At 49.6% G+C, this 14664-nt stretch overlaps 1 pseudogene; it reads right to left on the reverse strand.

The window, feature by feature from the left end:
* Window positions 1-877: 877 nt before the first annotated feature.
* Window positions 878-14664, reverse strand: part of LOC132393356 (dual specificity tyrosine-phosphorylation-regulated kinase 1B-like) — a 59564-nt pseudogene continuing 45777 nt past the window's right edge.

A 14664-nucleotide genomic window follows, 5' to 3' on the forward strand; every position in this document is an offset into this window, starting at 1 on the left:
CCCCCCCCCGTTATACCTCTCGGCCGTCTTTGGTACAATAAATAAAAGAAAAAGAGAGACCACAACGGCTGGTTGTCCTCATGCTCCTGATCACTGCTTCTTCACCCTCCTGCACCGATTCCTGCAGATTCCCAGGAGATACATCTGTCATAAGCAAAGAGCAGGAGCAGGGGATGTGTGGGGTTCAATACTTTCATGATTTCTCCAGCAATCCCACCCTCCACCACCTCTCTGGGCAGGTAACACGTGACCCACCTACAGAGGGGAGGATGGTAGGGGGGTGAGTTTCAGTTGGGCTCAGATTAAGAGCCTGGCATTTCCATTCAGAATGAAGTCAGTGCGGTGCTGGGACTGGGTTGGGATGATTGAAGGAGGGAAGATACCGGGTGGAGAGGGGCTGAAGTAAAGAATGTGAGATAGAGATAGAGATAGGGAGAGAGAAATGTGAGTGATACAGAGCGAGTGCTCTGAATGACCCAGCTGAAATCCCTCTTGTCAACCAGTGCAGGAGGGGGCAAAGATGAAGCAGGAACCGGGGAGGAGCTGGGGTGCAGGGAGGGGGTTTCCAGAAATTGATGTTTAGTGTCCCAGTGCCTTCAAATTGAAGTTGTGGAATTAGCAAGATTGTAGGGAGTGGGGTGGGGGGGAAAGAAGAGGAGGGAAGCCCATCTTGGGGAGGCAGGCAGGAGAAGCTCCTTTTTCCATTTGCTCAGCAATAAACAAAACCCTTTTGAGCTCCAGTACAAATTTTTAAATAAATAAGGGGTTGAGGGGAAAATATACATTGGCAGTCCAGCTCGGGTTTGAAGTTGCCGTGAGATTCCCCACCCCTTTCCCCTCTCACACTGATCCTGGCCCCACCCACCCACCCCATAGCTCTTGTTCAGTGTTATGGCTTTTTCTCATTTTGACATACAGCCCCCCTCACTCTCACACACCCAATTGCACCCTCCCACCAGGAGTCAGCATCAGGAGGTTGCCGCTGAACCGCGGGGGGCACGGAAGCCCACCAGGGGCGTGGCCTGTGGCTGGGGTCCGTCTCGGGGCGGCCTGATGCTCCCAGGTGAGGTGGCGAGAGAGGAGGAGGAAGAGGAGTAGAAGGCAGGGTGAGAGGCCCGGGGCCAAGAGGGATCCAGGCGAGACATCTCAGGACCCTGAGCAGAGAGGTGAATGAAGCCATGGGAGGAGGAGGAGGGAGACAGTGGTTCAGAGGGTGGTGAAGAGGGCAGGGTCAGCAAGGGACGCTGGTGCTGAGGCCGGAGGTGCCGGTAGAGCTGCAGATGGTGGTGGTGTTGCTGGAGAGGAGGAGGCTGCCGATGGCCAGCAGGATGGAGGGGAGGAGGGTGAGCCAGAGGGAGAGGGAGAGGAGGAGGAGGAGGAGGAGGAGGAGGGGGTGGAGGGTACAGGCCACCGGTAGGCTCAGGGCCGTCTCCGATGTTCCACAGGCGTAGCGAGGGCAGATGTTGCTGCTGGGTTGCCGGAGCAGGAGCCTGGGGAAAACAAGACAGGAGAGTGTCAGTGTCAGTGAGGAGCATGGGAAGGCATGTCCTCACACCCAAACACCACCCCACCACACACACCAACCCCTCCCACCCCTTCTAATGTAATCCCTGCCCACCTATCTCGACCAATTTTACTTCCGCAGTCAAAAATAACCCCAAATCCATATGACTCAGAATATCCAACTAATCTTAGAGCACCCACTCCAGACTTACAGCTTTCCTCATTAGGGGAGAAGGAGTAGTGAGTCTCCTTTCCTTCTCCTCCCCAGAGGAAACGGTTTCCCTTCCACCTCTTTCCCCCGCCCCCCTGAAGTCACTGCAGTCTCCTCCAGCACCCTGGAAGCTCCTTGGGCAGGGTCGAGTACAGAAGGGGCAATGTTAGCATTCATTCGAGGGGACTGGAAAGTAAGAGCAAAGATGAAGAGTGCACTGGAAGACTGAGAGCAGCTTGGGGCCCTTATCTAAGAAAGGATGAAAGGTATTGGAGAGGTTCCAGAAGAAGTTAACAAGCATGACCCCAAAACTGAAAGCATTAAGATGTGAGGGAGAATGGGGTTGAATCAGCCATGATTGAATGGCAGAACAGACCTAATGGGTAAATGGCCTAATGATATTCCTCCTCCTTGTGCTGGTAAGATGATGGGGAGGTGGGGGGAGGGCGCACTCAGCTCCCTAAGAGTAGCGTCATAGTGGACAGGATGGTGGAGGTGGTGGTTGGCCCACTGGCCTTCATCAATCAGGGCACTGAGTGCAAGAGTTAGATCATGAGATCATGGCAGAATTGTACAGCTGAGGATTCAATTACTTTCATAAGGATGTGGACAAAACACAGGCAAATGGGGTGAGCTTGGATATTCAGTATGGACTGGTTTGGCTGAAGTGCCTCTTTCTGGGCTGACTCATCTCTCCCAAACCAGAGAGACAGACTACCCACCCTCATTTCCCCATCAAGTGTGGAACCTCTGACAAGCAGCAGGAGAAGAAACTAGCTTCCCAATCCCTCTTCGAGGGTGAGGCATGTGGGGGAAAAATGGGCTGGTGCACCACTCTCCAGCCTATTACACGCTGATGGGGTGCTGGAAGAAGACGGACACACTTTTGATAGTTTTGCACACTATCATGACTGGCCCGTGCCTCTTCCTGCTCCCTAATATTTCCCTCCCTCAGAAGTGCTGCCCAAGCTGGAACACCACCCCCACAAGGGAGAGAAAATGGCCAACTCAATGTTCGGCACCTAAGCTCCCTCCCCTGCACTCTTCTCCTCCAGGACAGTTCTGGAGGAGCAGCAGTGAGACATTCCCCCACCCAACCACCAACCCTCCACATCTTGGATCCAGCCTCCGGGGGGGGGGGGGGGGGGGGGGGGGGGGGGCAAACTGGGTGACAAAGAGGCCAGTCATACTTTCCTGTGAGAATCTGGTTTTTAAAGTGATGGGGTGCAAGAGGAAAGATGCATGGTGACAAGGGAATAAAAATGCAGAAAATGGAGTGGTGATTCCCATGGGCGGCTCCTTATATAGCGCTGGAGAGTCCATGAGTAACGGAGAGAGAACCCCAAAGGGGAGGCAGGTTGATCTGGACAAGCCCCTCGCCCACGGGTCACCTGAGAAGAGTGAAGCAGCTCCCAAGGGCACAAGGGGCTGGCTAGGGGGCAGCAATCAAAGCCACTCAAAACCGCACACCATCCTGCACCCCACTTCCCTGCCTTTGGACTGAATGAAAGAAAGAATGGTGGCAGGCATCTGTGCACATGATTACACACACACACACACACACGTGAGCACTCACGAGAGGACATCACAGTGTTAAGACAGAGAAAGGCAGAAAGAAAACAAATTGACAGACACAAGAATAAACCCAGTCCTTCCCCCTCCTCCATTGAAGAGGTGCCCATTTCACGGGCTCCAAGGCAGAAACCTCGAGTGAAACGCGAAAGAGGGAGAAGAGCACACATGCAGCAGTTGCTTCTGAGTGTGGAAGAGAGCTGGATCTTCTGAACCAGACACTGCGTCTTAGGTCTGTGTTGGAGCTGAACTTCCCTCTCCACGCTGGTTCTCAAGTAAAGAAGGTTGTTCTTCCTCCACCCTCCTCCCCACCACCCCACCTAAAGAGAGAGGATGTTTCTCGACGTCCAGCCATCCCCACCCGGCCGCGCGTGGACAGAAGGCTGCCTCCCGGTGAGAGACGAGGTGCTCCTGGAGACTTTCGTACCTGCGGACTGTGCATTTCACAGTCGGTGGGGGCCTCGGCATGGTTGAAGTATCGGTTGGGGTACCGCTGGTTCCGGTTGTCACTGGATGAGCCACTGGAAGCACCTGAGAGCAGGAATGGTTCAAGGGGTTAGCGGTGGAGGGAGGGAGTGGGTCACACAGAAAGAGGTGGAGAAGAGAGAAAAGCAGGAAGCAATAAAACATTGAGAGAGCAGACACAGGTACATAAACACTACACAACACGGACTCCACATACACAAGGGATCCAGCAGCAAAAGAACACGATTCTGATGGTAATCAGCGGGTGACCAGCAATCCACCTTGGACCCACCATCTGGTGCAAGCCGTTTGTAAAAATAAATGGCATTCAATAACCATGAAAGAACGTGATGTAACAATATAAATCTTCAAACCATTACAAACTGCACCTCAGTGTTTTACAGTGACAGAACTGTCCTTCCTGGTGTTATACAGTGGAAGACCCACCCCCACTGTACCCCGGTGTTATATAATGATAGACCTGTCCCCACTAGTACTGTACCCCAGTGTTAAATAGAGACAAACATGTTTCCGCTGGTATTGTACCCTGGTGTTATACAGCGACAGACCTGTCTCCACCATTACTGTACCCCAGTTGATCTCCTCATATTCTCAGTCAGAGAGGCTGGATAGTGATGGGTAGCAGGAACTCTGGCTGATGGTGATATTTACATTCTCACTCTCTTTCTCTCCTGGAATAACTGGGCAATTACGGGTAACAGGAACCCTATATGATTACCCCCCCCATCTCTAACCCAGGAGTAACCGGGCAGTGATGGGGAGCAGAACCCCCGGTTGATTTCCCCCACCACATCTCTCTCTCTCTCTAATCCAGGATCACTGGGCAGTGAGGGGAAGCAGAACCCCCGGTTGATTTCCCCCACCACATCTCTCTCTCTCTCTAATCCAGGATCACTGGGCAGTGAGGGGGAGCAGAACCCCCGGTTGATTTCCCCCACCACATCTCTCTCTCTCTCTAATCCAGGATCACTGGGCAGTGAGGGGGAGCAGAACCCCCGGTTGATTTCCCCCACCACATCTCTCTCTCTCTCTCTAATCCAGGATCACTGGGCAGTGAGGGGGAGCCGAACCCCCGGTTGATTTCCCCCACCACATCTCTCTCTCTCTCTCTCTAATCCAGGATCACTGGGCAGTGAGGGGGAGCAGAACCCCCGGTTGATTTCCCCCACCACATCTCTCTCTCTCTCTAATCCAGGATCACTGGGCAGTGAGGGGTAGGAATCTTGCCCATCCTCTATCTCCAACAAAGGGCTCACTAAAGTGTATTTGACTACAGACTCCCATGCCTCCCCACCTGCCCAAGATTCCCTGATGAGACAGAGATGGGAAGGAGGTAGCAGCCCACATGAACCACTGTCAGAACTCCAACTCTGGAGGTGAGGAGGAAGGTAGCAACCCAGACAAGCCTCTGCCCAAACCCCAGTTCTGAAAGTGGGGAGAAGTAGGCAGCAAGGTAGGGGGTTTACCTGAGCTGGACAGGGAGCTGGCATTGCTGGTAGATTGGCTGTGCTCCACGGAGGGGCTGGTGGAGATACTGCTGCAGGTATTTGTGCCTTCATCCAGTGTCTTCTTGAAGAAGTTGTGCTGCAGTGCATAGAAAGGGGTGATGCGCGTCTTGGGGTCATAGTCCAGCATCCTGAGGATCAGGTCCTTGAACTTCAAGTACTCTGCTGGCGTGTGACCAGGCTCGCCAACCCTCCGCCCACTCGGACCCCCGGTCTCCACGCCAATAATGTTGTGTAGCTTGCGGGAGGCAGCCGCCCGGTACTCCTAGGTGGGGGGGGGGGGGGGGTGGAAAGACAGGGATTACAATGCACACTTCCCTCCCCTGCATCCCCTACCCCATGATTTATCAGAGGAGCCCCCAGCTCTCCACTCCTGCCACTTGCCCAGCCAAATCGCAGAGCTGACAGCATGCAGTGGCCACTCATACAATATGTGCGTACGCTAAAAAGCAAACTTCTTTTCATGGAAGGTGGTGAATCTCTGAAGAGTTGAGGAGGCTCATTTATTAGATGTAAGATCTACACAATGCTATACTAAATCATTAACTCCAAACTCAACCAATCCCTTCTACCTATGCAAAAAGTCTACATCCTTCCATTCCCTGCACATCTATGTGCCTATCATATCAATCTCCACCACCACCTCTGGCAGCACACTCTAGGAACCCACCACCTTCCGTGTAAATCTCCTTTCAACTTACCCCTCGCAACTTAAATGCATGCGCTTGAGTATTAGACTGCTCCAGTTTGGAAAAAGTAATACTGGCCATCTATCTACGCCTCCCATAACTTTGTAAACTTCCATCAGGTCTCCTCCACAGCCTCAGCCACTCTAGAAAAACATCCCAAGTTTGTCCAACCTCTCCCCATAGCATATGCCCCCTAACCCCAGTGAAACCTTTCTGCACCCTCTCCTTCCTGTAATGAGGCAAACTCAATACAATGCTCCAGATTACTACCTAACCTGAGTTACAAAGCTACAACTTAACTTCTCCCTCTACACCTTTCCTATCCTTTTCAATGTTCTCACTGTATCCACCTCTATTACCTCCACTGGCAGCTTGTTCCATATTACCAACAACCTCTGGGTGAAAAACTGGTTCCTCAGGTCTCCACTTTAAATTGTTCACCTCTCACCTTAAATCTATGTCCTCTTCTTTTAGATACAGTGACCTGATCTACACCCCCATGATTTTATAAAACTCTAAAAGGCCACTCCTCAGCCTCCTCCACTCCAGGGACGTGATGGGCATACAGAGGTACAGCACAGAAATAGGCCCTTCAGCCCATTGAGTATGTGCTGACCAGCAACATCCAACCTACATTAATCACTGTCTTATTAGCCCCACAATTTCAATACACACCTGCACACTTCAGAAGGCAATTTACAGCAGCCAATTAACCAAACCACCAGCATCATTGGGATATCGGAGGGAACCGGACAGGCTGGGGGAAAACCCGCGTGGTTACTGGGAGAATGTGCAAATTCCACAAAGGCAGCGCTGGAGGTCGGAATCAAATCCGGCTGGGTAGAGCTGAGAAGCAGCAGCTCTACCCGTTGCACCACGGTGACGCTGCTTGAAGATGCTCCTTCCCTCTGCACCCCTCATCATTTTACAAATCAGTCCTTACTTTCACTCACGCACACCATTTCTCTGCCCTAAACTAGCTAAGAGCACATGTTGAGCAAACATACTGTGCAAGAAATGTTGCTGACTACATCTACAAGCATCAATCAGACATACCTTCTTCACGTCCTTGACCTTCTTGATGGCCCACAGCCCATCTGACAGCTTTTCAAAGTACTTGCGTGCTTTCGGGGCTTGCTCCAGCATGTGAGTGGGAGGTATGCCAACAACCTCCACTATCTTATTCATCTGATCCACCTTAATGACAGAACAGGAGCCACATGTTACATTCAACAGGATGAGATGTAGAAAGAGGAGTGGGGGCAGTATGGTCATGCAGATTCCCAGTAGAACACTTGGGAGGTTTATTTCCACCCCGTCAACTCAACGAGCGAATGAATGTCAGGATGGCGTGGAGGCAGCATCACCCCATCTCTGGTCCAGGAGTGTGTGATGGGATGGGGTGGAGGGAAACTCACTCTGTGTCTGACCCCGGGAGTGTGTGATGGGATGAGGCAGAGGGAACCTCACTCGGCGTCTGACTCCAGGAGTGTGTGATGGGATGGGGCGGAGTGAACCTCACTCTGTGTCTGACCCCGGGAGTGTGTGATGGGATGGGGCGGAGTGAACCTCACTCTGTGTCTGACTCCAGGAGTGTGTGATGGGATGGGGCAGAGGGAACCTCACTCTGTGTCTGACTCCAGGAGTGTGTGATGGGATGGGGCGGAGTGAACCTCACTCTGTGTCTGACTCCAGGAGTGTGTGATGGGATGGGGCAGAGGGAACCTCACTGTGTCTAACACGTCCCCACCCAGATGTATTTGATGGTACAAACATCGAATCTTACCTCATTGCACCCACTGAAGAGAGGCTCTCCTGTGTGCATCTCCACCAGAATGCAGCCCAATGACCACATGTCAATGGAGAGATCATAGGGCATCCCAAGAAGCACCTCAGGCGAGCGGTAAAAACGGCTCTGGATGTACTGATAGATCTGTGGGCACAGGGAAAATACATTTACCCCTCATCCATCAATAAACCAATTTCAATCAACACACACACACTTACCACCTGTTGCCCAAGCTAACTGAAGTCTGCATATACAGTTGGCCCTCCTTATCCGCAGGGATTAGTTCCGAAAGCCCCCCTCCTGTGGATACCAAAAAACACGAATTCTCAAGTCCCTTATTTAAACTGTCTCAGTGTGGTGGTCTTTAGGACCCAGAGAAACCCCGGACTTTATTTAACATGTTTCAGTGCGGTGGACATTAGGACCCAGTGGCGCAGCTCTGAATCCGCAGTGTTTCTGTTCACGAAAATAATCACGATCACGATCACGATTGAAAATAAGGTGGAAGTACTAATGCGATCGAAAAGAGGTGAAACGCCATCGGTCATTGGAAAAGCATTAGGCTACAGTCGGTCAACAATCAGAACAAATTTAACGGAGCATGTGAAAGGCCCTGCCCCGATGAAAGGTACAATTATTACTAAGCAACGCAGTGGTTTAATTATTAAATACGTATGTTTCTTAAGTGTTTTATATGCATAAAAAGGTAAAATATGTACTATGTACTAAGAAAAACGTTTGACTAACTGATGCTAAATAATACCGGATGTACCTGTTCTGACTTCAAATCTGACTTAAAGACGGACTCAGGAATGGAACTCATTCATAACCCGGGGACTGCCTGTACTTTTAAGTCATTTCTAGATTACTTATAATACCTAATACAATGTAAATGCTATGTAAATAGCTCTTATACTGTATTGTTTAGGGAATAATGACAAGAAACAATAGTCTGTACATGCTCAAACAACGAGTGCTGGAGAGAGAACTTCCAGGTTTTCCCGATCCGCGGCTGGTTGAATCCGCGCATGAGGAATCTGCGAATAAGGAAGCCCGACTATATACACACACGCTCATGACTTACAGGCACACCAAACACAGTGACCCTCACTGGGATACATTTTACGCACACATCTCCCGAGGGGGATCATTTCACACACACACACACACATACACACACACTCACACACACACACACACACACACCCACACCCGCCCCCCCCCCCCCCCACCCAGCCCCAGTCCTCTCACCTGCTGCCCTAGCTGGCAGGAGCTACCGAAGTCAACGATTTTGATGGCGCTGCGCTTGGGGTTGACCAGCAGGATGTTCTCGGGCTTGAGGTCGCAGTGTGGATGATGCTGAGCTCGGGGTAGCCAGGAAGAGCAGGGCCGTGCACATCTGCTGAGCAAACTTGCGGTGAGGTGAGGAGACGCCGCGGAAGTTGGTGTGCGCAGCAGGTCGTACAGTTGTAGGAGAGCAGCTCAAACACCAGCACAGGTGTTGCGGAACATGAAGTGTCGCTTCAGGTGAAGCTGGCGGGCAGTAGGAAAGGAGCTGCTGGGTGTCATGGTGCACATACTGTCCTTCGGACCACCAGTTCCATGACGGGCATCACCCACCCATTGACACAAACTCTACCCAAATCCTGCTTTATTTCTTTTACAGCATCACTGATTCCCTCCCACTGATGCTCCCTTGGATAGTTTAGTGGCTGATTAACCTAGCAACCCTCGAGGAGCCCACACCAGTCACAGGAGAAAATGCAAACTCTGTGCAGGATAGCTGGAGCGGAGAGGTGGTAACTTCACCTGACATGGCACTGACACCCCCTCTTGTTATTCCCCTCAACTCTCCACCCCAGAGTCTATCCCTCACCCATACACTGGGGGGGGGGGCGAATTCACAGCAATTAACCCACAAATGCCACACATCTTTCATTTTGCATGTGTAACACCCATGGGGGTCACAGGGAACTTTCTTCTTTGTGCCACTTCCCATCACCCTCAGTACCCCACCCCTCAACTAACCTTCAAACATTTCAATGTAAATGAATAGACACAATTCATGGAGAGCCCTTAACAGAGGCGAAGCAGAGATGGATCTGGTATCTAAGTCCACAGCTCCCTGTAAATGCCTGCACAGGCTGATAGGGGGCGAAGAAGACATATGGCATGTTGCTTTTATTAGCTGGGCAAACTTGTGTTGGTTCTCTCTGTAGCAGCCGAGGCTGAGGGAGACCTGATCGAGGCTTACAGATTGAGAGGCACAGATAGAGTAGACAGCTGGTGTCCATCTTCCCAAGTTAAATCTCTATTAAATGTTAAGACAGACTTTTAAAGTGAGAGAGGAAGTTTAAATTGTGTGGGATCAAGTACCTGCCCCCCATTACCACAAACAATGGTGGATACCTGAACATTGCTAGAGGTGGTGGTGAGGCAAATATGACAGAGGTGTTCAAGAGGCATTTACATGTGCACATAAATATGCAAGCAGGAGGGAATGGACATTCTGTGAGCAGAATGGACCGATTAGGTACTAGTTTAATTTATCCAGAACAGCTCTGTGGACGGTGCTGCATTATTCTACGTTGACATGCAGACTTCACACAAAGACAGAGCGGAGGTTGAATCAAGGACTAGGAGTGGAGAGGAAGAAGCCACTGTGCTGCCCAACTGGTCTAAGGCGAGCTTGCTCTACCGCGAGCCTCACAGCTTGACTGACTAGCACAGCATGTGTTTCCCACAGCTGAATGCAGCTCAGCTACCTATCCTGCAAGAAGCAGCTGGGTACAAAGACATGCGGCGCCCCACGCCTGCGCAGGCAGGCAGCCCTACCTATGTAGTACTTCATCTCGGTATCGTGTTTGTTCATGAGCTCCAGGAGGCGCAGCTACAATCTGGGCTTGGTTCAGGAAGGCCTTCTTGTTCTGATGATCTTCACCGCCACCCACTCCTGCTCTTGGTGGTCATACGCCTTCACTACCTGCTTGGGGGGAGGGGTGGGTGGGGGTGGTTAGTGAAGAGCGGTGAGGGGAAACAGAGAGAGAGAGTGTGAGCAAAGTAGCGTCGACGCCACCTTCAAACGCTCAAGGCAGACAAGGACACAAGGTTGTTGATGCTCTGAGGCTATATTCATTATGGTTTAGAAGAATGAGAGGAAGGACTGCATTGAAACCTATGAAATATTGAAAGGCCTAGATAGAGTGGACGTGGAGAAGATGGTTCCAGTGGGGGAGTCTAGGATCAGATGGAACAATTTCAAAATAGAACATTCATTTAGAACAGAGATGAGAAGAGAAATTCTTATCCAGAGTGTAAGGAATATGTGGAATTCATTGCCAAAGATGGCTGTATAGGCTAAGTCATGGGTACATTTAAAGCAAAAGTTGGTAGTTCCTTGATTAATAAGAGCATCAAAGGTTACAGTGTTGAGTGAGGTTCAGAAGAGGTTTGACGAGGATAGTACTACTAAGAAAGTTTAACAGGAGATAGTGTTTGAGGGCTGAGCTGACTCACCAGAATTCAGAAGAATGACCTTAAACCATAGATACTGTAGAGGCCCATCAAGTCTGCTCTGCCTTTCCCATCATGGCATGATTTATTATCCCTCTCAAACCATTGTCCTGCTTTCTCCATGTAACCTTTGACACCCTTCTAATCAAGACCTATCAACTTCAGCTTTAAATATACTCAATGCCACAGAGCCCATGGCAATGAATTCCATAGATTCAGCACTCTCTGGCGTAATGAAACTCCTCTCATACTGATGGCTGCTGTCAAGGTCAGAGACTCATCACAACAGAAACATCCTCTCCACAATCCACTCTGTCCAGGACTGTTTCAATATTCCATAGGTTTCAATAAGATCATCTCTAATTCTTCTAAACTCCAGCAAGTAAAGGCCCAGGACCATCAAATGCTCTTTATACATTAACCCTTTCATTCCTGGGATTATCTTGTGAACCTCCTCCGGACCTCTCCAATGCCAGTTCATCTCGTCTTAGATAAGGGCCCAAGACTGCTCACAATACTCCAAGTGTGGTCTGATCAATGAGGGGACATCTCGTTAAAACCAACTCAATACTGAAAAGCCAGTAGAAAGAGTGGACATGAAGGACTTTTCCAGCATGAGAGTGTCTAGGTCCAGAAGGCACTGCCTCAGAATAAAAGGACATTTTTTTATAACTGAGATAGGAGGAATTCCTTTAAGAATAAAAGGACATTTTTTTTATAACTGAGATGAGGAGGAATTCCTTTAGTCAGAATGTGGTTAGTCTATGGAATTCATTGCCAGAGACAGCTATGGAGACCAAGTCATTGTGCATATATAAAGCAAACATTGATAGTTTCTTGATTAGTAAGGGCATGATTATCAAATGGCAGAGCAGACTTGATGGACTGAATGGCCTAATTTGTTCTATGCTTTGCAGCCTGCCCACAGATTACCTGTCCAAAGGAGCCCTTCCCGATGAGGGAGTCGATCTCGTATCGGTCCATCCACTTCTCCCCATTCTTCACAATATAGTCATAGTTATCATCATCATAGCCTTCATTGTACACCTTCCGTTCTTTCTTGTTGCTGGAGTCATCCGGAGGGACATGTTGGGCCCGCCGCTTCTTCTTGGCATAGTACACCTGCAAGCAGCCCAGACAACAGGGATTTCAATCAGATCAGGAGCCAGGCACGATCCCGCTCTCTACTCCCGTAATGCCAGTGAAGGTGAAAGAGACAGTAGGTGCTTGGATGTGGAACAAAAGACAAGCTGCTAGAGGAACCTAGCAGGTCAGGCAGCATCTGTGGGTGGGGCAAGACACAGGCAATGTTTGGGGATCCAAACCCTTCATCTGGATGGGAAGACTGAGAAGGAGAGAGGTGGAAGAGGAATGACAGAGCAAGAGCTGGCAGTTGATAGTGGACAACAAACACAGATTGTTGGAGGCCACATCAAAGGAGGGGAATAAACAGACGATGTTTCACACTGAGACCCTTCATCAGAACTGGAAAGGAAAGGGGCAGTAGCACATTAGAAAGATGGGGAGCAGGGGAAGGAGTGCAAGCTGAAAGTTGATAGGTGAGGCCAGGTGAGGGGATGGAGGGTGGGTGGTGGAGGAAGGGGATGATGTAGGAATCTGGGAGGTGTTAGGTGGAAGAGGTAAAGACCTGAAGGAGGAATCTGATAGGAGACTGAACCATGGAAGAAAGGGAAGGAGGACAAGTACCAAAATGGGGAGTGGATAAAAGGGGGAATGGTTGGCAGGGGTGGTAGAAAGAAAGAAATTACCAGATCAGGGAAATCGATGTTCATGCCATCAGGTTTAAGGGGACACAGATGGGATACAAGGTGTTGCTCCTTCAACCTGAGAGTGGCCTCATCATGGCAGTTGAGGAGGCCATAGACAGAAATGACAGAATGGGAATTGGAAGTTGAATTAAAATGAAAGCCACTGGGAATCGTGTCTTTTGTGGCTGGTGGAGCAAAGGTGCTCGATGAAGCGGTCCACTAATCTTTGTCTTGTTTCACCAACATCTAGGAGACCACAGCTGGAGAGCTGAATACAGTGGATGACTTTGAAAGACTCGTAGGTAAGGCATTGCCTTACCTGCAGATGGCCGAAGTTAAAATGATGTGCTGGATACAGAGATTTGTGGGGTAGGAGGATGGGATGAGGGCAGATATGCAGGAAATGGAGGAGATGCAGATGAGAGTAGTGAAAGAGAAACCCTATTCTTTGAAGAAGGTGGACATCTCAGACACTCTAGAATGAAAAGCCTCAGCCTGAGAACAATGCAGTGAAGATAGAGAAACTGAGAAAAAGGGAGAGCTAGATACAGGTGAGGAGAGGGTCATAGACAAAGGGAGGAAAGGAAGATGGGAACAAGGTCAGAAGCTAGGATGGGTAGAGGCAACAACAGTGCAGATGGTTGAGACACAAGAGAGGCTGCAGATGCTGGAAATCTGGATCAACGTACATAAAATGCTGAAGGAACTCAGCAGGTCAGGTAGCATCTATGGAGGGAAACGAACAGTCGATGTTTCAGGCTGAGACGTTGAAACATTGACTGTTCATTTTCCATCATAGTTGCTGCCAGATCCCACTGAGTTTCTCCAGCATTTATATGTGTTGATCCAGATGATTCAATCTGATAGGAAAGGTAGGTGAAGAATGGAAAAGAAAGGGAAAAGGGAGGGACATGGGTAAGCAGGTGGGAGTAATAAGAGAGAGGAACCACTGGGAGGACTATGAGATGTGTAAATTGAGAGATAGGATGATGGGAGTTAGGGAGATCAGGAGGGAAGAGACTAGAAACAAAGAGAGGAAGGAATATCAGAATTCATTGCTTTAATTCTAATTCAAACATTGAATTCTCAAGTTTGAGGAGATTTGATATGCTACCAAAGAATCTTGCAAAGTTATAAAGATAGAGAGCACTCTGACAGATTGCATCACTGCCTGGTACAGAGGATCCCACACACAGGATCGCCAGAGATTGCAGAGGGTTGATGGCTCTGCCAGCTCCCTCATGAGTACAAACCTGTCCACCATTAAGCACATCTCCAGTGCTTCCATCATCTCTAATGCAGGTAACCATCACCATCTGGGACATGTCCTCTTATCATTACTACCATTATGGAGGAGATACAGGAGTCTGAATGATTCAGGAACAGCTACTTCCCCGCCATCATCATTTTTCAGAATGGTCCGGGAACCCATGAGCACTATTTTGCTATTCCCTTTTTTGCTCCTATTTATTTTGTAATTTATAGTGATTTTATGTTTCTGTACTGTACTGCAGCCACAAATCAACAAAATTTCACATGATATGAGCCAGTGATAATAGACCGGATTCTAATTCAGTGTACATGCCACCAGGTTGTGGACTACCCAGGTGGAATACAAGGTGCTATT

The sequence above is a fragment of the Hypanus sabinus genome, chromosome 1 (assembly GCF_030144855.1).
Source record: "Hypanus sabinus isolate sHypSab1 chromosome 1, sHypSab1.hap1, whole genome shotgun sequence".
NCBI classification, from domain to species: Eukaryota; Metazoa; Chordata; class Chondrichthyes; order Myliobatiformes; family Dasyatidae; genus Hypanus; species Hypanus sabinus.